We start from the raw sequence: 22,566 nt of genomic DNA on the forward strand, positions 1-22,566 counted from the left end.
ATCCACAATAATAACCCATATATCCCAGTAATACAGCAGATTAGATTATATGGATGGTTGGATGGGGAGGTGGATATACTACTGTAGATTAAATGGCCAGTAAATAGGAGAGGACACTATAGACAATGTCACTATATACCAGGGATGGGCAATTAATTTTCCCGAGGGGCTACGTCGTTGTGGGGGGCTGAACCAATAGGCGGAAACAAATTCTTCTCAATATTAATATTAACATATTACAATTACAATTATTATTTTATATTAATAATAATTGTATCACTTAACATTAAGCAGTTTGTTGTACTGTCATCTATTACATAGGTACTGTTGTCAGGGATGCCACCAGGAATTAGTGCCGCTCTGCACAGTAACAGGATCCCCATCCTCACTGAAACCAGAATCCTCAAAAATAAAATACATAACAGCAGTAATAATATCCCTTAATTAGCCCCTACAATAATAATGTCCCACATCCTGGCCCCATGTCTCCATCCTGCCCCCATGTCTCCATTTGTCTCCATCCTGCCCCTATTGTCTCCATCCTGCCCCCATTGTCTCCATCTGTCTCCATTCTGCCCCCAATGTCTCCATTCTGCCCCATGTCTCCAACTTGCCTCCAATGTCTTCATCCAGCCCCCATGCCTTTCCATCAAGCCCCCATGTCTCTCCATCCAGACCCCATGTCTCTCCGTTGATCCCTTATGTCTCTCTGTTGTGCCCCCATGCCTCTCTGTTGTGTCCCCATGTCTCTCCATTACAAAAAAAATGTTTTAAAAGAAAAAAGTTTCTCCTTACCTTGCCACGATCCAGCAGCGCCTGGCTTACCCATCATCCGAGGCACGGTCGCCGGCATGAAGGGGGGAGGCACAGGGTCGGTAACAACACACTGTAGGCCAGAACTGAGTTCTCTTCTGCCTGTGTCCCCTCTTCTATTAAGGACTGAGAGTGGGATGTATTGTGTGATGGAGGATTTTCTTTACTTACTGTTACATTGTCCATGGGATTGGAACCGACTTCAAATAAGATAGGAGATCGTAGATCTGGATTAACAAACTCACTTTTACTGTGCAATTCTTCTACACACGGCTGCAGCATACAGATTAACACAAGGTCTTTTGTTAGTGAAGTACTCTTGGTTATGTGCCTTTCCAGTGTTCGTCCCCATCCTGTCCTGAGACCCACGATCTTCCACTTCTTCTGCGACCCAGCTGAGATTCTCCCCATGAGGGATACAGAGGCCTGCTTCTCAGTACCTCTTGTAGGCTTTTAGCCCAGGACTGTGCTGGCATCCAGATCAAGCATTAAACGTGTCCTCTGTTCAGAAAACTTGCGCTGATAAAACACTGTCTCCACCGCTGTATCTGCTTGCTGGAACCTGTCTTCCTGTCTGTACAGCCTTCCTTCTGCACTCCACTCTCTTGTATAGGACCTGCACCGGTCCTGTTCTATAAGGGTTGTGGACCCAAAACTTGGGTGGCCAGCTAACTAACTGCCTGAAAATAACATATAACATAACACATTTAACCCACTTGTTGCCATGGTGTCTTCATCAGCCCGCCACTCTTTTTCACAAGAACAATATATTGACCCTAGGGATAAATCACACAACTTATAACTACACAGCACACACATTCAACATATTATTTTAACTCTGTCAACCCACTTTTTGCCATGGTGTCTTCATCAGCCCGCCACCCTCCTTCGGGCGCATGATAGTGACGTCATATGCAAATGCTGATGTCAGCTGCTGGCCTGTGATTGGCTGGCCGCTGTTAACTATTGCCATGCGGGAAGCTTCGATAGATTTCAAGCGAACTGAAACGGCAGTTACCCTGCTGGTGCCCGGGGAGAAAATGAATGGGGGCCCGACTGGGCCCCTCTGCCTGCCAGGCCCCGTACGCCTGTAAGGGCAGTAATGCCCTGTTGGCGGCCCTGGAAATGTTATGAACGTCACACAATGGTTAAGAATAATTTATCATGCTACGTGGTGGGAACCAGGATATATACAGGTGCATCTAACTAAATTAGAATATCATCAAAAAGTTAATTTATTTCAGTTCTTCAATACAAAAAGTGAAACTCATATATTATATAGAGTCATTACAAACAGAGTGATCTATTTCAAGTGTTTATTTCTGTTAATAATTGTGGAGACTACTGAAACAGACTAAGGACCTTTTTAAATGCTTAGGAAGGCTTTGCAGGTGTTTGTTAATTATTTTAAATTACTGAGATAATGACTTTTGTGTTTTCATTGGCTGTAAGCCATAATCATCAACATTAACAGAAATAAACACTTGAAATAGATCACTGTTTGTAATGACTCTATATAAGTTTCACTTTTTGTATTGAAGAACTGAAATAAATTAACTTTTTGATGATATTCTAATTTATTGAGAAGCACCTGTATATGTTAATCTTTTCACTTATTCATTTATCAAATTTTTCCTGTTTTTTTAACCCTTTCTTTATTTTTTCTGTGTTTTCATTTTTTTCTTTCTCCTCCTTCTTCCCCCCTTTCTTTCTTTGGCTCCATTGTCCTTTTCTTTCCCCATGTCTCTATGTACTCCGCTTTATATTCCATGTGACCATACACCTATCATTTTATTTCTTTTGTCACACCACATCTCTTAATATGTTTGTTTTTTCCTTTGTTTTCTTTTGTCTTCAATTATACTCTTTTTTTTTTTTCTTTTTCTCGTTTTTTTCTTTTCTCTTTTACTTATATATGACTCCCCCTTTTTATGTCTTGTTTCATCATGGTATTACATTTGATTTGTTTTCATTATTCTCTCCTTTTTTTGTTTTTCTTTATTTTTTTATTTTTCAATAAATCATGTGTGGTACACAGAGATCACTGTGAGTCTGCAGAACGGTGACATTACTAAGAAGAGGGGAAGAACAGCGCTGGACACGGGAGAGAGCAGCGCTAGGTAGGGCCGTATTTGGAGTATCTGCTGCCCTAAGCACTGTCAGTGGTCGCCCCCCCGTCACGTTCCCCCCCACGTCGTGCCCCCCTAGCATCCAATATCTTCCCCCCCCTGTCTCGGTCATTTCCCCAAGTTTCATGTAGCTCCCCCCCCCCCATTCCATGTAGCACATATAAAAGATTGGGGTGGGGGGGGAGCGGCCCACACAGACCACAGGACTGCAGCATTGCATATGGAGGTGGGGAGGGATGGGAGAGGCCCACACAGACCACAGGGCTGCAGCATTGCATATGGGGGTGGGGGGATGGGAGCGGCCCACACAGACCACAGGGCTGCAGCATTGCATATGGGGGTGGGGGGGGATGGGAGCGGCCCACACAGACCACAGGGCTGCAGCATTGTATATGGAGGTTGGGGGGGGTGGGAGCGGTCCACACAGACCACAGGGCTGCAGCATTATATATGGAGGTGGGGGGGAAGGGAGCGGTCCACACAGACCACAGGGCTGCAGCATTGTATATGGGGGGGGTGGGAGCGGCCCACACAGACCACAGGGCTGCAGCACTGTATATGGGGGTGGGGGGGATGGGAGCGGCCCACACAGAACTGGGCTGCAGCAGGCACTGCAGCATTGCATATGGCCCATCAGCAGACAGCTGTAGATGGTGATAGCACTTTGGCAAGACTTTTGGCTAGGTAATGATAAATGGAGATACATTAGCTTAATTTTATTCAGCAGTCTGAATATGATGGCAGCGTCTGACTATTAGGTTCGATCCAATGTACCAGTTGAAGTTTTTCATTCATACATGAAATTTGTAGACAAGGACCACATTTTAGTGGAAATTGCAAAGGTTAAACAGTCATATATAAAATTCACTAACTTTGCACAAAAATCAGCTAAATTTGTCTCTATGTTCCAAAAAAGAAAGGTGAGATAAGGAGCATGATCACCCTGCAAATGTACGTTTACTCGAACATATCAAAGGCAAAAGGTTAAAAAAGGCATATATTAGTGACATAAAGGTAGGCCTGCTCTGTTCTGCTCATAGGTGGCATAAAATTAAAATTCAAACAGACAATTTTAAAGAAGCTCTCCCATATAAAAAAAATATATATATATATATATATATATATATATATATATATATATAAAATGTAGTGTGAGTTTATTAATATACTCACCTACTGCAGATCTCTCCTGTGTCCAGCGCTGTTCTCCTTCCTTTCTAAGTGAAGTCACCGTAATTGCAACTAGCCGGTTCTTTCTATGCTCTTTGCGTGAGCTGGAAGTATCTTTTATAAAAAAAGCCTATGGAGCCTTGTTCTGACATTCCATGGACTTACATTGTAAAAGCCACTTTCAGGTCACACAGAGCTCAGTAGAAATAATCAGGGCTGTCCAGGAATTTCAGGGCCCCATACTGTCAGAATTTTTGGGCCCCTTAACACTCCGCCCGGGCTCCGCCTCTACCCTTTTAACCTTCCACAGTCCCACCATCCACTCTTGGATAAACTCCACTGCACCACGTCCTCACCAATCACACATTAACAGTTCCCATCGAACACCATATCACATACATAGCCAGCAGCTTTTGTTTTGACCAAAAGATTTTTTAAGCCTGCCAACCACGACAAGGTAGACTCTTTTGGCAGGGCCCTACACTACTCTAACCTATTTAACATATCTCTTTTTAGCTATATTTTAATTTGTTTTTCTTTAAGGAAATGTGTCACATACATTTTTTAAACTAATTGAAACCAGATTGTGATCATTTTTTTTTATAATCTGTATTTCTGATTGCAGATTATTGTATTCTGTTTCCTGTACATTTATGGAAGCTGCTCTCTTTCATGTTTTGAGATATGGACATTGAACATATGCATGTATATATATCACAAGACATTAAGTGCCTTTTAATAATCTCACAAACGCATTGTTTAACAATAACCAGAGAGTAGTGAATGCCCTTAACATAAAAGCTTCGTAACACATTCCCACTATATATTTTGGTAACTAAATCTATTTTTCATAAGAGTCATTTAGTTAAATCCTTTGGTCAATTATGTAAACTGCAAAATTATCAGCTAACTACAGTGTTGTTATGCACCTGGTGTGCGGTGGCCCTAATCTGTTGCCCCTGGGGCCCGGTGAGCAGAAGCAAAAAGGGGATGGGCCTGGACTGCCAGCGTATCAGAACTCCCCCGCTTTTCTTGTGCTCACTGGGCCCCATATACTAGTAAGGGCAATAATGCCTTGATGGCGGCCCTGTTCCTGCCTATCGTGAAATGACACTTGTTGACAGCCCATACTACATGAAGTATGCAGCTAGTCTGCATAGATCATGGGATGACAGACATCCATTGCTGGCTACCTTATAGTTGCCATTTCATGTAAGCATTCATTCAATCTTTATGAAAGCATACATACAGATATATTAATTATTGTCTATCTAATAGGATGATGACAGCTGTCCAGATATGCACTAACTAACTTCCTGCGTGAAATGACCTCTGTTGACAGCCCATAGTTCATGAAGTATGCAGCTAGTCTGCATAGATCATGGGATGACGACAACTGTCCAGACCTGCATCCCACCACAAGAACCACCCTGGAGAATGAAATAATTTTAAGTTCTCAAACTGTTGGGGTGCAGCTGTGGGACCCTACTTTCAAAGATGATGTCCTCCACCCAAGTCTCAAAAGGCTGAAAGGGTCTTCAGGAGAAGTGGGTAGTCGAGCTAGTCTAGGCTATCAGACGGTCACCTCTGTAGCTGTACTGTCATCCTTCCTATGGTTCCAATCAGGGGCAGACGTGTTATTGGTGCAACTTGTGTGACTGCACACGGACCAAGAGGTAAGGGGGCCCATTCTACCTCCAAAGCGATGGAATTGTGCATTATGATGATCTATTGGGCTGCAAAGGGCTCATATATTGTACTTGCACAGGGGCACTCTTCTGTCTGTGTCCACCAGTGGCTCCAATGTAAAACTAATTTTCAGCAATGAGAAACACATCACATTAATAATTTCCAGGCAATCAAGATCAATACAATCAATCCTATCACTACCACTATGGGCTTTAGCAAAGTTGAGAGTATATTGTTTAACCAAACTCAGATAGACCCCATCCCTCCTTGGATATATCTCTAGCTTTTTGTTGCAGCTCCTTTATCTTATCCATGTTTCTCTCAATTGAATCATGTGCATCTTTAATCTATGAGCAGCATTCCTCACCCATAACAGCACAAGTTCCACCTTCAATTGCTAACAGGTAGTCAAGAGCCATTCTGTTCTTTAGGGCAACCTTCCACATTCGGTGACATCACAAGCTAATGGGGCCGAAACCAAGAGCCAAAACATTCGGTGACATCACAAGTAGAAGCTAATGGGGGCGAAACCAAGAACCAAAACACTCGGTGACATCACAAGTAGAAGCTAATGGGGGCGAAACCAAGAACCAAAACATTCTGTGACATCACAAGTAGTAGCATATGGGGGCGGAACCAACAACCATAACATTCCGTGACATCACAAGTGGTAGCTTATGGGGCCAGAACCAACAACCATAACATGCCGTGACATCATATGAAGCATGAAAACCAGAGCAAATAGGTATAGGAGGTCCTAAACAAGTAAAGAAAAGCAAGAAATAAATCCTAAAAAATATTCTTTACTATAATACTCGTTAAAATTTGGAAAATTTAACAACTAGTATAAACTTACAAAAACCTGAAGATATATCAAGCAGGATGACGGGTATTAAATTCTAAAGTCCCTCATAGAACCATGTGTTCACCCCTACCTATAGCGGAGGTTGGCACCCTAAACTATAAGCGATATGGCGCCCCCGCTCACTGTAGACTAACCCTATTGGTCCCTATATGACCCTATTCTTCAATTGAGCACCAACCAAATATCAAAAGACACCTTAAACACTAAAATATCCCAATAGTGCTACTACACCAGGTATGCCCATATATATGTAGGATAATACAATAAAAGATGCCTAACAAAGATATCAAACAGGGTGAGGGAGTATTAAATATATTTTCTCTCTAAAGTCCCTACTAGGACACCATTTTCATCCCTACTTAACGAGGAGGATGGCGTCCCCCGCTCTCTGTAGACTGACCCTATGACTGACCCTATTAGTCCCTATATAACCCTATTCTAAAACTGAGCACCAACCAAATATCAAAAACATCTTAAACATTGAAATACCCCAGTAATGCAGTAATGCCAAATATACACATATGTGTATGCAGATTATAAAACCATGAACAACATCTAAATATACTCCAGATACAATAATCCTAATGCATGCCCAATTTTTAAGTAAAAAACCTAGAGAATTAGACTCAATCCCTCTAATAAACAACGGTCATAACAGCTCTTCATAGGATACAATATCCCCAAAATATCACTTGATGTGCAATGACATTCATAGAAAATATCTACTTACCGGAATACTGCATATGAACCAAGTCCCGATACGTTTCCCCCTTCTCTATTTTAGGGGTTCATCAGGGGATAGTGGTAAGATGCAATGGTGCCTGCAGTAGAGGACCAAATAAAACGCTAGGGATATTGTATCCTATGAAGAGCTATTATGACCATTGTTTATTAGAGGGATTGAGTCATTCCATGACCTTACAAGTGTTGGCTGTTACTGTCGGCTTCCATTGAAGTGCATTGCCCAATATACTGGAGATTAAACAATATGAATCCAACCAATGTGGGGAATATTTGAATAGTTTCACTCTATATGGAGCTAATATGTACAGTTGTGCTCAAAAGTTTACATACCCCGGCAGAAGTTTCTTGGTCTTGTTTCAGAGAATATGAATGATAACCAAAAAAATTTCTCCACTCATGGTTATTGGTTGGGTGAAGACATTTATTGTCAAACTACTGTCTTTTCACTTTTTAAATCTTAATGACAACCAAAAACATCCAAATGACCCTGATCAAAAGTTCAAATACCCCAGTTCTTAATACCGTGCATTGCCCCGTCTAACATCAATGACAGCTTGAATTCTTTTGTGGTAGTTGTGGATGAGGTTCTCTATTTTCTCAGATGGTAAAGCTGCCCCATTCTTCTTGGTAAAAAGCCTCCAGATCCTGTAAATTCCTGGGCTGTCTAGCATGAACTGCGCGCTTGCGATCTCCCCAGAGTGGCTCAATGATGTGAGGTCAGGAGACTGAGATGGCCACTCCAGAACCTTCACTTTGTTCTGCTGTAGCCAATGACAGGTCGACTTGGCCTTGAGTTTTGGATCGTTGTCATATTGGAACATACAACTACATCCCATGAGCAGCTTCCGGGCTGATGACTGCAAATTCGCCTCCATTTGCTGAAAATGTGCTGCATTCATATTTCCTTCAGCTTTTACCAAGTTTCCTGTGCCTTTGTAGCTCACACATTCCCAAAACATCTGCGATTCATCTCCGTGTTTTACAGAAGGAATGGTATTCCTTTCATCATAGGCCTTGTTGACCTCTCTCCAAATGTAACGTTTATGGTTGTGTCTCATCACTCCAAATTACCTTGTTCCAGAAGTTTTGAGGCTTGTCTCCGTGCTGTTTGGCGTATTTGTAGGCGAGATAATTTGTGGCATTTGCGCAGTAAATACTGGCGACTTGACCATGCAGCCCATTTTTCTGCATAGAGCCATTGACAATTCTTTTGCTTACCCCATGACTCACAATCCAGAAATGTCAGTGGCTGGATGAAAGATGCAAGAGTCTGTATGGATCCCAGAAACTCACTCAGCTTTTATGCACACACACTGATTACAGGCAAACAGGTCACAGGTGAGAATGTTACATTTAGTAGCCATTTCAACCCATTTGTGTCAAATTCTGTGCATGTTATCAGGCCAAAATCCCAGGGTATATGAACTTTTGATCAGGGTCATTTGTTTTTGGTTGTCATTAAGATTTAAAAAGAGAAAACACAGTAGTTTGACAATAAATGGCTTCACCCAACCAATAACCATGAGTGGAAAAAAAGTTTTTTGTTATTATTCATATTCTCTGAAACAAGGCCAAGAAAGCGAAAATTCTGCTGGGGTATGTAAACTTTTGAGCACAATTGTATATACATTGGTGTGGTACAAGGATTTCCCAATATTGGTTGGATTTATAATTTTGATCTGGACTATATATTACTATATGGCTCAATAACACTTGACAATTAAATAATTATCTCCAGATTACATGTGTTCTCTTTACAGGATATAACTTTAATCTCCCAGATTTGGATGATTCTAAAGGAATACATGGCCCAAAAATCGAGAAGTCGTCATGTTCCAGTTATGGCTGAGGGGATTTTCTCAATTAGAACTATTCTATGGATCTGATGAGCAAGAAAGTCAGAAAATAATAAAATGTGATGGATAATCGGTAAATCATTGTCATTTCTGTACTTGGAGATAAATCCTGTCACAGCCTATATATCCCTTTACTATTGGAAGAAGTGCTGTAAAACATGGGCATCACCTAATCTGAGGAGTTCACTATTTGTTTTGGGCTTGCTTGTATTATATAGAATAAAGACTCCTTAATGAATAAAAAATAAATGAGAAATAGATGATAGAAGAGAATGAAGGACACAACAAGGTGTGACATAGAGCCGACTTACCTCTCTCCACGATCTGCAAGCCTCAAATGGAATGTTGGCTCTGCAGCTCCTACTATAATGTGTGTGATGTCATAATGATGTCATAATGCAAGGGGTGGAGCCAGAAACCGCAACATTCCGTGACATCATCAGCAGGAGCAGCAGCTGTTATTTAAATGGATCAGACCAGGCCATGAAATCAATTCATTACCATATAGATTAAATAGACTCTAATATACACCTTGGCCTCTGAAACCTTTTACAAAATGCCACAATGTCACTATTGCCATACAATGTAATTCCGGAGTAGTTTCTACTAATTTGAATAGTGATAAATCCACAATAATAACCCATATATCCCAGTAATACAGATTAGATTATATGGATGGTTGGATGGGGAGGTGGATATACTACTGTAGATAAAAATGGCCAGTAAATAGGAGAGGACACTATAGACAATGTTACTATATACCAGGGATGGGCAATTAATTTTCCCGAGGGGCTACATCGTTGTGGGGGGCTGAACCAATAGGCGGAAACAAATTCTTCTCAATATTAATATTAACATATGAATTACAATTATTATTTTATATTAATAATAATTGTATCACTTAACATTAAGCAGTTTGTTGTACTGTCATCTATTACATAGGTACTGTTGTCAGGGATGCCACCAGGAATTAGTGCCGCTCTGCACAGTAACAGTATCCCCATCCTCACTGAAACCAGAATCCTCAAAAATAAAATACATAACAGCAGTAATAATATCCCTTAATTAGCCCCTACAATAATAATGTCCCACATCCTGGCCCCATGTCTCCATCCTGCCCCCATGTCTCCATTTGTCTCCATCCTGCCCCTATTGTCTCCATCCTGCCCCCATTGTCTCCATCTGTCTCCATTCTGCCCCCAATGTCTCCATTCTGCCCCATGTCTCCAACTTGCCTAAAATGTCTTCATCCAGCCCCCATGCCTTTCCATCAAGCCCCCATGTCTCTCCATCCAGACCCCATGTCTCTCCGTTGATCCCTTATGTCTCTCTGTTGTGCCCCCATGCCTCTCTGTTGTGTCCCCATGTCTCTCCATTACAAAAAAAATGTTCTAAAAGAAAAAAGTTTCTCCTTACCTTGCCACGATCCAGCAGCGCCTGGCTTACCCATCATCCGAGGCACGGTCGCCGGCATGAAGGGGGGAGGCACAGGGTCGGTAGCAACACACTGTAGGCCAGAACTGAGTTCTCTTCTGCCTGTGTCCCCTCTTCTATTAAGGAATGAGAGTGGGGTGTATTGTGTGATGGAGGATTTTCTTTACTTACTGTTACATTGTCCATGGGATTGGAACCGACTCCAAATAAGATAGGAGATCGTAGATCTCGATTAACAAACTCACTTTTACTGTGCAATTCTTCTACACACGGCTGCAGCATACAGATTAACACAAGGTCTTTTGTTAGTGAAGTACTCTTGGTTATGTGCCTTTCCAGTGTTCGTCCTCATCCTGTCCTGAGACCCACGATCTTCCACTTCTTCTGCGACCCAGCTGAGATTCTCCCCAGGAGGGATACAGAGGCCTGCTTCTCAATACGTCTTGTAGGCTTTTAGCCCAGGACTGTGCTGGCATCCAGATCAAGCATTAAACGTGTCCTCTGTTCAGAAAACTTGCGCTGATAAAACACTTTCTCCACCGCTGTATCTGCTTGCTGGAACCTGTCTTCCTGTCTGTACAGCCTTCCTTCTGCACTCCACTCTCTTGTATAGGACCTGCACCGGTCCTGTTCTATAAGGGTTGTGGACCCAAAACTAGGGTGGCCAGCTAACTAACTGCCTGAAAATAACATAAAAACATTTAACCCACTTGTTGCCATGGTGTCTTCATCAGCCCGCCACTCTTTTTCACAAGAACAATATATTGACCCTAGGGATAAATCACACAACTTATAACTACACAGCACACACATTCAACATATTATTTTAACTCTGTCAACCCACTTTTTGCCATGGTGTCTTCATCAGCCCGCCACCCTCCTTCGGGCGCATGATAGTGACGTCATATGCCAATGACATGCGTGCTGATGTCAGCTGCTGGCCTGTGATTGGCTGGCCGCTGTTAACTATTGCCATGCGGGAAGCTTCGATAGATTTCAAGCGAACTGAAACGGCAGTTACCCTGCTGGTGCCCGGGGAGAAAATGAATGGGGGCCCGACTGGGCCCCTCTGCCTGCCAGGCCCCATACGCCAGTAAGGGCAGTAATGCCCTGTTGGCGGCCCTGGAAATGTTATGATGGTCACACAATGGTTAAGAATAATTTATCATGCTACGTGGTGGGAACCAGGATATATACAGGTGCATCTAACTAAATTAGAATATCATCAAAAAGTTAATTTATTTCAGTTCTTCAATACAAAAAGTGAAACTCATATATTATATAGAGTCATTACAATCAGAGTGATCTATTTCAAGTGTTTATTTCTGTTAATAATTGTGGAGACTACTGAAACAGACTAAGGACCTTTTTAAATGCTTAGGAAGGCTTTGCAGGTGTTTGTTAATTATTTTAAATTACTGAGATAATGACTTTTGTGTTTTCATTGGCTGTAAGCCATAATCATCAACATTAACAGAAATAAACACTTGAAATAGATCACTGTTTGTAATGACTCTATATAAGTTTCACTTTTTGTATTGAAGAACTGAAATAAATTAACTTTTTGATGATATTCTAATTTATTGAGAAGCACCTGTATATGTTAATCTTTTCACTTATTCATTTATCAAATTTTTCCTGTTTTTTTAACCCTTTCTTTATTTTTTCTGTGTTTTCATTTTTTTCTTTCTCCTCCTTCTTCCCCCCTTTCTTTCTTTGGCTCCATTGTCCTTTTCTTTCCCCATGTCTCTATGTACTCCGCTTTATATTCCATGTGACCATACACCTATCATTTTATTTCTTTTGTCACACCACATCTCTTAATATGTTTGTTTTTTCCTTTGTTTTCTTTTGTCTTCAATTATACTCTTTTTTTTTTTTCTTTTTCTCGTTTTTTTCTTTTCTCTTTTACTTATATATGACTCCCCCTTTTTATGTCTTGTTTCATCATGGTATTACATTTGATTTGTTTTCATTATTCTCTCCTTTTTTTGTTTTTCTTTATTTTTTTATTTTTCAATAAATCATGTGTGGTACACAGAGATCACTATGAGTCTGCAGAACGGTGACATTACTAAGAAGAGGGGAAGAACAGCGCTGGACACGGGAGAGAGCAGCGCTAGGTAGGGCCGTATTTGGAGTATCTGCTGCCCTAGGCACTGTCAGTGGTCGCCCCCCCCCGTCACGTTCCCCCCCCACGTCGTGCCCCCCTCGCATCCAATATCTCCCCCCCCCGTCTCGGTCGTTTCCCCAAGTTTCATGTAGCTTCCCCCCCCCATTCAATGTAGCACATATAAAAGATTGGGGTGGGGGGGGAGCGGCCCACACAGACCACAGGACTGCAGCATTGCATATGGGGGTGGGGAGGGATGGGAGAGGCCCACACAGACCACAGGGCTGCAGCATTGCATATGGGGGTGGGGGGATGGGAGCGGCCCATGCAGACCACAGGGCTGCAGCATTGCATATGTGGGTGGGGCGGATGGGAGCGGCCCACACAGACCACAGGTCTGCAGCATTGTATATGGAGGTTGGGGGGGGATTGGTGCGGTCCACATAGACCACAGGGCTGCAGCATTATATATGGAGGTGAGGGGGAAGGGAGCGGCCCACACAGACCACAGGGCTGCAGCACTGTATATGGGGGTGGGGGGGATGGGAGCGGCCCACACAGAACTGGGCTGCAGCAGGCACTGCAGCATTGCATATGGCCCATCAGCAGACAGCTGTAGATGGTGTTAGCACTTTGGCAAGACTTTTGGCTAGGTAATGATAAATGGAGATACATTAGCTTAATTTTATTCAACAGTCTGAATATGATGGCAGCGTCTGACTATTAGGTTCGATGCAATGTACCAGTTGAAGTTTTTCATTCATACATGAAATTTGTAGACAAGGACCACATTTTAGTGGAAATTGCAAAGGTTAAACAGTCATATATAAAATTCACTAACTTTGCACAAAAATCAGCTAAATTTGTCTCTATGTTCCAAAAAAGAAAGGTGAGATAAATAGCATGATCACCCTGCAAATGTACGTTTACTCGAACATATCAAAGGCAAAAGGTTAAAAAAGGCATATATTAGTGACATAAAGGTAGGCCTGCTCTGTTCTGCTCATAGGTGGCATAAAATTAAAATTCAAACAGACAATTTTAAAGAAGCTCTCCCATATAAAAAAAAAATATATATATATATATATATATATATATAGATATATATATATTATTAAATGTGTGTATATATTCATGTAATGTAGTGTGAGTTTATTAATATACTCACCTACTGCAGATCTCTCCTGTGTCCAGCGCTGTTTTCCTTCGTTTCTAAGTGAAGTCACCGTAATTGCAACTAGCCGGTTCTTTCTATGCTCTTTGCGTGAGCTAGAAGTGTCTTTTATAACAAAAGCCTATGGAGCCTTGTTCTGACATTCCATGGACTTACATTGTAAAAGCCACTTCCAGGTCACACAGAGCTCAGTAGAAATAATCAGGGCTGTCCAGGAATTTCAGGACCCCATACTGTCAGAATTTTTGGGCCCCTTAACACTCCGCTCGGGCTCCGCCTCTACCCTTTTAACCTTCCACAGTCCCACCATCCACTCTTGGATAAACTCCACTGCACCACGTCTTCACCAATCACACATTAACAGTTCCCATCGAACACCATATCACATACATAGCCAGCAGCTTTTGTTTTGACCAAAAGATTTTTTAAGCCTGCCAACCACGACAAGGTAGACTCTTTTGGCAGGGCCCTACACTACTCTAACCTATTTAACATATCTCTTTTTAGCTATATTTTAATTTATTTTTCTTGTGTCACATACATTTTTTAAACTAATTGAAACCAGATTGTGATCATTTTTTTTTATAATCTGTATTTCTGATTGCAGATTATTTTATTCTGTTTCCTGTACATTTATGGAAGCTGCTCTCTTTCATGTTTTGAGATATGGACATTGAACATATGCATGTATATATATCACAAGACATTAAGTGCCTTTTAATAATCTCAAAAACGCATTGGTTAACAATAACCAGAGAGTAGTGAATGCCCTTAACTAGTGTTGAGCGATACCTTCCGATAATCAGGAAATATCGTATCGGATTGGATCGGGCCGATACCCAAAAAGTATCGGATATCGCCGATTCCGATACCGGAAACCAATGCAAGTCAATGGGACACAAATATCGGAATGAAAATAAACCCTTTCTTTCCTTGTAGGTTAATTCTACATGAAGTAAAACAACTAAGAATAATGTAGAATGACATGAAAAGCCGGCAATTCATCAGCGGCATATACCGGTACCCGACAATTTACAACAGAAAGAATAGAGCTTCACACATAGATTAGATAGATAGAAACATGTCAGTCACATATATATGAAGTACAGTGACAGTGTTGCTTACTGTACTTGTCATTTAGTGTAAAGGATTTATTAAAAAAAATATTAGTGTTTTCGTGCACCGTCTCTTTAAAAAAGCCAGCCGGCAATTCAGCAGCGGTACCCGACAATTTATAACAGACAGAATAGAGCTTCACACATAGATTAGATAGATAGAAACATGTCAGCCACATATATAAGAAGTACAGTGACAGTGTTGCTTACTGTACTTGTCATTTAGTGTAAAGGATTTATTTAAAAAAATAATAGTGTTTTCATGCACCGTCTCTTTAAGAAAGCCGGCCGGCAATTCAGCATCTGTACCCGACAATTTAGAATAGAAAGAATAGAGAATCACACATAGATTAGATAGATAGAAACATGTCAGTCACATATATATGAAGTACAGTGACAGTGTTGATTACTGTACTTGTCATTTAGTGTTAAAATAAAGGATTTATTTAAAAGAAAATTGGCGTGGGGTTCCCCTTAATTTTAGGCTCTAGCGGAGGTTAAGCAGACAGCTGGGGCAAATGTTTGAAGCCTGGGAAGGGGGTAATACCCACGGAGCTTCCCAGGCTACTAATATCAGCCCCCAGCTGAATACCTAGCCTTTACTAGCTATTAAAATGGGGGAACCCCCCAAAAAAAATAACGTGGGGTCCCCCCTAATTTAATAGCTAGCACAGACTAGGCAGACAGCTGGGGGCTGATATTAATAGCCCAGGAAGGGTGCCATGAATATTGGCCCCCTCCCAGGCTAGAAACACCAGCCGTCAGCCGCCCCAGAAATGGCGCATCCATAGGATGCGCCAATTCTGGCACTTAGCCTCGCTCTTCCACGCTGCCCTGGTGCGGTGGCAGGGGGTAATAGGGTTGGGGTTGATGTCAGCTTATAATGCCAGCTGACATCAAGCCCAGGTTAGTAATGGAGAGGCGTCTATAAGACACCCCCATTACTAACCCCATAGTCAAAGTTAAAAGAAAACACAAACACCCAGAATAAAGTCCTTTAATTGAAATAAAGACACAATTCTTTATTGTTCTAAATTAAACCATACTTACCATCACGCCCATTCCAGCTGAAGCCAACGATCTCCTGCAATAAAAGTAAAATAATAAAGCAACCTCATCCTTACCTTTCCATGGTTCCCACGACAGCTTCAGCTCTGCTACATCGAGATGACAGGCTGGACCGCAGCAGAACGCTGCCATCCAGCCTGTCATCCCGCAGACACTGAGAAGCGCAGGCATGCTTGCGCTCCTCAGTGTCTCTCTGTGACGTCATCCAGATGAGCCGAGTTCATGTCCAATGAACTCAGCTCACCTCATGCACGTCACTGACAGCGTGGGAAAATTCTCCTGCACTCAGCGCTTCAGCGTGAGAATTCTCCCACGCTGTCAGTGACATACATGAGGTGAGGTCATGTCCAATGAACTCAGCTCACCTCATGCACGTCACTGACAGCGTGGGAAAATTCTCACGCTGAAGTGCTGAGTGCAGGAGAATTTTCCCACGCTGTCAGTGACGTACATGAGGTGAGCTGAGTTCATTGGACATGACCTCGGCTCATCTGGATGCCGTCACAGCCAGACACTGAGGAGTGGAAGTATGCCTGCGCTTCTCAGTGTCTGCGGGATGACAGGATGGATGGCAGCGTTCTGCTGCGGTCCAGCCTGTCATCTCGATGTAGCAGAGCTGAAGCTGTCGTGGGAGCCATGGAAAGGTAAGGATGATGTTGCTTTATTATTTTACTTTTATTGCAGGAGATCGTTGGCTTCAGCTGGAATGGGCGTGATGGTAAGTATGGTTTAATTTAGAACAATAAAGAATTGTGTGTTTATTTCAATTAAAGGACTTTTTTCTGGGTGTTGTGTTTTTTTAAATACTTTACTAGAAATTCATGGTGGTCATGTCTAATATTGGCGTGACCCCATGAATTTCGGGCTTAGGGCCAGCTGATAATGCCAAGCTGGCCTTAACCCCTTTATTACCCAGTGAGCCACCGCACCAGGGCCCTGGATGAGTTGGGTACAGCGCCAGAAGATGGCGCTTCTATGAACGCGCCATTTTCTGGGGCGGCTGCGGACTGCAATTTGCAGCGGGGGTGGCCCAGAAAGCTTGGGTCTCCCTGCGCTGCGGATTCCAGCCCCCAGCTGCCTAGTTGTATCTGGCTGGGCACAAAAATAGGGCGAAGCCCCACGCATTTTTTTTTTTAATTATTTCATGAAATTCATGGAATAATTAAGAAAAAAAGGGCTTCCCTATATTGTTGTGTCCAACCAGGTACAAATAGGCAGCTGGTGGTTGGGGGCAGCCCATTCCTGCCTGCTGTACCTGGCTGGACACAAATATAGTGCGAAGCCCCACGTCAATTTTTTTTTAATTATTTCATGAAATAATTTTTTTAAAAAAGGGCTTCCCTATATTGTTGTGTCCGACCAGATACAAATAGGCAGCTGGTGGTTGGGGGCAGCCTGTTCCTGCCTGCTGTACCTGGCTGGACACAAATATAGGGCGAAGCCCCACGTCAATTTTTTTTAAAATAAATCCTTTATTTTAACACTAAATGACATTTGAGGAGTTAATAAAGATGCAGTCCCTAAATTATTATTTATTTTTTAATTAATTTTTCCCAAAACTTTTGACGTGGGCTTCGCCATATTTTTGTATGCCAGCCAGGTACAGCATCCAGCTTCTATGAACGCGCCATTTTCCGGGGTGGCTGCGGACTGCAATTTTCAGCGGGGGGGGGGGGGCAGAAAGCTTGGGCCTCCCTGCGCTGCAGATTCCATCCCCCAGCTGCATAGTTGTACCTGGCTGGACACAAAAATAGGGAGAAGCTTCACGTATTTTTTTTTTTTAATTATTTCATGAAATTCATGAAATAATTAAGAAAAAAAGGGCTTCCCTATATTGTTGTGTCCAACCAGGTACAAATAGGCAGCTGGTGGTTGGGGGCAGCCCGTTCCTGCCTGCTGTACCTGGCTGGACACAAATATAGTGCGAAGCCCCACGTCAATTTTTTTTAAATCATTTCAGGAAATTCATGAAATAATTAAAAAAAATTGATGTGGGGCTTCGCCCTATATTTGTGTCCAGTCAGGTACAGCAGGCAGGAACGGGCTGCCCCCAACCACCAGCTGCCTATTTGTACCTAGCCGGACACAACAATATAGGGAAGCCCTTTTTTTCTTAATTATTCCATGAATTTCATGAATTTAAAAAAAAAAAACGTGGAGCTTCGCCCTATTTTTGTGTCCAGCCAGGTACAACTAGGCAGCTGGGGGCTGGAATCTGCAGCGCAGGGAGGCCCAAGCTTTCTGGGCCCCACCCGCTGCAAATTGCAGTCCGCAGCCGCCCCGGAAAATGGCGCGTTCATAGAAGCGCCATCTTCTGGCGCTGTACCCAACTCATCCAGGGCCCTGGTGCGGTGGCTCACTGGGTAATAAAGGGGTTAAGGCCAGCTTGGCATTATCAGCTGGCCCTAAGCCCGAAATTCATGGGGTCACGCCAATATTAGACATGACCACCATGAATTTCTAGTAAAGTATTTAAAAAAAACACAAACACCCAGAAAAAAGTCCTTTAATTGAAATAAACACACAATTCTTTATTGTTCTAAATTAAACCATACTTACCATCACGCCCATTCCAGCTGAAGCCAACGATCTCCTGCAATAAAAGAAAAATAATAAAGCAACCTCATCCTTACCTTTCCATGGCTCCCACGACGGCTCCAGCTCTGCTACATCGAGATGACAGGCTGGACCGCAGCAGAACGCTGCCATCCAGCCTGTCATCCCGCAGACACTGAGAAGCGCAGGCATACTTCCACTCCTCAGTGTCTGGCTGTGACGGCATCCAGATGAGCCGACAATGAACTCGGCTCACCTCATGTACGTCACTGACAGCGTGGGAGAATTCTCCTGTACTCAGCGCTTCAGCGTGAGAATTTTCCCACGCTGTCAGTGACGTGCATGAGGTGAGGTCATGTCCAATGAACTCGGCGCACCTCATGCACGTCACTGACAGCGTGGGAAAATTCTCACGCTGAAGCGCTGAGTGCAGGAGAATTTTCCCACGCTGTCAGTGACGTGCATGAGGTGAGCTGAGTTCATTGGACATGACCTCGGCTCATCTGGATGCCGTCACAGCGAGACACTGAGGAGCGCAAGCATGCCTGCGCTTCTCAGTGTCTGCGGGATAACAGGCTGGATGGCAGCGTTCTGCTGCGGTCCAGCCTGTCATCTCGATGTAGCAGAGCTGAAGCTGTCCTGGGAACCATGGAAAGGTAAGGATGAGGTTGCTTTATTATTTTACTTTTATTGCAGGAGATCGTTGGCTTCAGCTGGAATGGGCGTGACTGTAAGTATGGTTTAATTTAGAACAATAAAGAATTGTGTCTTTATTTCAATTAAAGGACTTTTTTCTGGGTGTTTGTGTTTTTTTTAAATACTTTACTAGAAATTCATGGTGGTCATGTCTAATATTGGCGTGACCCCATGAATTTCGGGCTTAGGGCCAGCTGATAATGCCAAGCTGGCCTTAACCCCTTTATTACCCAGTGAGCCACCGCACCAGGGCCCTGGATGAGTTGGGTACAGCGCCAGAAGATGGCGCTTCTATGAACGCGCCATTTTCCGGGGCGGCTGCGGACTGCAATTTGCAGCGGGTGGGGCCCAGAAAGCTTGGGCCTCCCTGCGCTGCGGATTCCAGCCCCCAGCTGCCTTGTTGTACCTGGCTGGACACAAAAATAGGGCGAAGCCCCACATATTTTTTTTTTTAATTATTTCATGAAATTCATGGAATAATTAAGAAAAAAAGGGTTTCCCTATATTGTTGTGTCCGGCTAGGTACAAATAGGCAGCTGGTGGTTGGGGGCAGCCCGTTCCTGCCTGCTGTACCTGACTGGACACAAATATAGGGCGAAGCCCCACATAATTTTTTTTTAATTATTTCATGAATTTCCTGAAATAATTAAAAAAAAATTGACGTGGGGCTTTGCACTATATTTGGGTCCAGCCAGGTACAGCAGGCAGGAACGGGCTGCCCCCAACCACCAGCTGCCTATTTGTACCTGGTTGGACACAACAATATAGGGAAGCCCTTTTTTTCTTAATTATTCCATGAATTTCATGAAATAATTAAAAAAAAAAAAACGTGGAGCTTCTCCCTATTTTTGTGTCCAGCCAGGTACAACTAGGCAGCTGGGGGATGGAATCTGCAGCGCAGGGAGGCCCAAGCTTTCTGCCCCCCGCTGAAAATTGCAGTCCGCAGCCGCCCCGGAAAATGGCGCGTTCATAGAAGCTGGATGCTGTACCTGGCTGGCATACAAAAATATGGCGAAGCCCACGTCAAAAGTTTTGGGAAAAATTAATTAAAAAATAAATAATAATTTAGGGACTGCATCTTTATTAACTCCTCAAATGTCATTTAGTGTTAAAATAATGGATTTATTTAAAAAAAAAATGGCGTGGGATCCCCCATAATTTTAGTCTCTAGCGGAGGTTAAGCAGATGGCTGGGGCAGATGTTTGAAGCCTGGGAAGGGGGTAAAACCCATGGAGCTTCCCAGGCTACTAATATCAGCCCCCAGCTGAATACCTAGCCTTTACTAGCTATTAAAATGGGGGACCCCCCCAAAAAAAATGACGTGGGGTCCCCCGTATTTTAATAGCTAGCAAAGGCTAGGCAGACAGCTGGGGGCTGATATTAATAGCCCAGGAAGGGTGCCATGAATATTGGCCCCCTCCCAGGCTAGAAACACCACTCGTCAGCCGCCCCAGAAATGGCGCATCCATAGGATGCGCCAACTCTGGCACTTAGCCTCGCTCTTCCACGCTGCCCTGGTGCGGTGGCAGGGGGTAATAGTGGTGGGGTTCATGTCAGCGCCAGCTGACATGAAGCCCAGGTTAGTAATGATGGGCGTCTATAAGACACCCCCATTACTAACCTACAAAGTGTTAAAAAGAAAAAACACACTACACCCAGAAAAAAATAATTTATTTGAAATAAAACACACAATTTTATTTAATTCTTAGTTTACTAAAAATAATAGTTACCTGTCCACGTTCCTGTGCTGATCTCCCATGCACAGCTGTCACATCTGGAGATGGTGACAGCTGTGCATGGCTGCTGTAAGCTCACGCTGCCGGGAACACGTCCGCTCCCGGCAGCGGGAGCCACTGACTGAGGTCACCGGAGTGCATTCAGGCAGCGCAGCTCCGGAGACCTCCTTTACGGCACTGCTGTACCGTGGGAATTTCTCATGATACAGCAGGGCCGTAAAGGAGCTAACCGGAGCAGCGCTGCCTGAACTCCGGTGAACCCTTACGGCCCCGTCATTCTAGCGGCGGCAGCGGTTCAGAGCGGTCACATTCTATGTGGCTGCTCTGAACTGGAGATCTTCGTGGGACACTCGTGGACTGCTACGGAGGGGTAAGGATAAGGTTGTGGTTTATTATTTTATATTTTATTACAGGAGATCGATGGCTTCGGGGAATTAGGTGTCTAGGTGAGTATAGGTGTAGTTTTTTATTTTTTACTTTATTTTAGGTGGCGATCGGCGGGGACAGGTAATGTATGAACTAATTTCTTTTAGGTAACCACTGCTACCAATGACATGTATTTAACATTTATTGGGGACACAGTAGGGCAATTTAAATAGCAGGATCAGTCTGATGGGAACTACTGCTCCCATCGAGCTGATCCTGCTGGCAGGAGTGGACGGGGGACAGACATAGGCCGATGGGAGTAGTAGTGTCACATCGGCCTATGTCTGCCTGCACGCACACACCCGCACACACACCGCACAGACACCGCGCACACCCGCACAAACATCGCGCACACACCCCGCACACACACCCCGCACACACACTAATCATGACGGTCTGATCGTCTGGGAGGTGAGGCTGACCTGTGCGGCCGTGGGAAAGTTCATGTGAGTTCATGAAGTCAAGCATGAACTCACATGAACCATCTGAGGGCACCGCGGCGACTTCAAATGAACAGCTGATCGGCATCAGCTGATACCTCAGCTGTTCATTTGAAATAACCGGCGGGAAAGCGCAGCACAGAACGGGAAAGCCGGCGGTGAAGTCTTTTCACTGCCGGCTTCCCCGCCCGGGTCCTTCACTCCCCGCTCCTTGGAGCTGCGCTCCCCGCCCGGTCCTAACTTACGATCGGGATGGGAGGTGGCGAGGGGAGCGGAGGATCGGGGTGGGAGGCTGCGGGAAAGCAGTATGGGGCTGTGTGATTGTTTAAAAGCCGGCGGCTTTATACCGCCCGCCGGCTTTTAAACAATCAGGAGAATTCTCCCCCGCTGGGATGGCATTCTGATGACAGGCTGGATCGCGCTGCCATCCAACTTATCATCCTTCACAGACACTGCAGAGCGCAGGCATTATGGGAACTTCCGATTCCGGTATCCGATATTGTAAAAGTATCGGAATTAAGTATCGGAATTCCGATACCGCG

Source organism: Phyllobates terribilis, unplaced genomic scaffold (genome assembly GCF_046119375.1).
Source record: "Phyllobates terribilis strain yellow unplaced genomic scaffold, ASM4611937v1 Scaffold_2__4_contigs__length_985480577, whole genome shotgun sequence".
NCBI classification, from domain to species: domain Eukaryota; kingdom Metazoa; phylum Chordata; class Amphibia; order Anura; family Dendrobatidae; genus Phyllobates; species Phyllobates terribilis.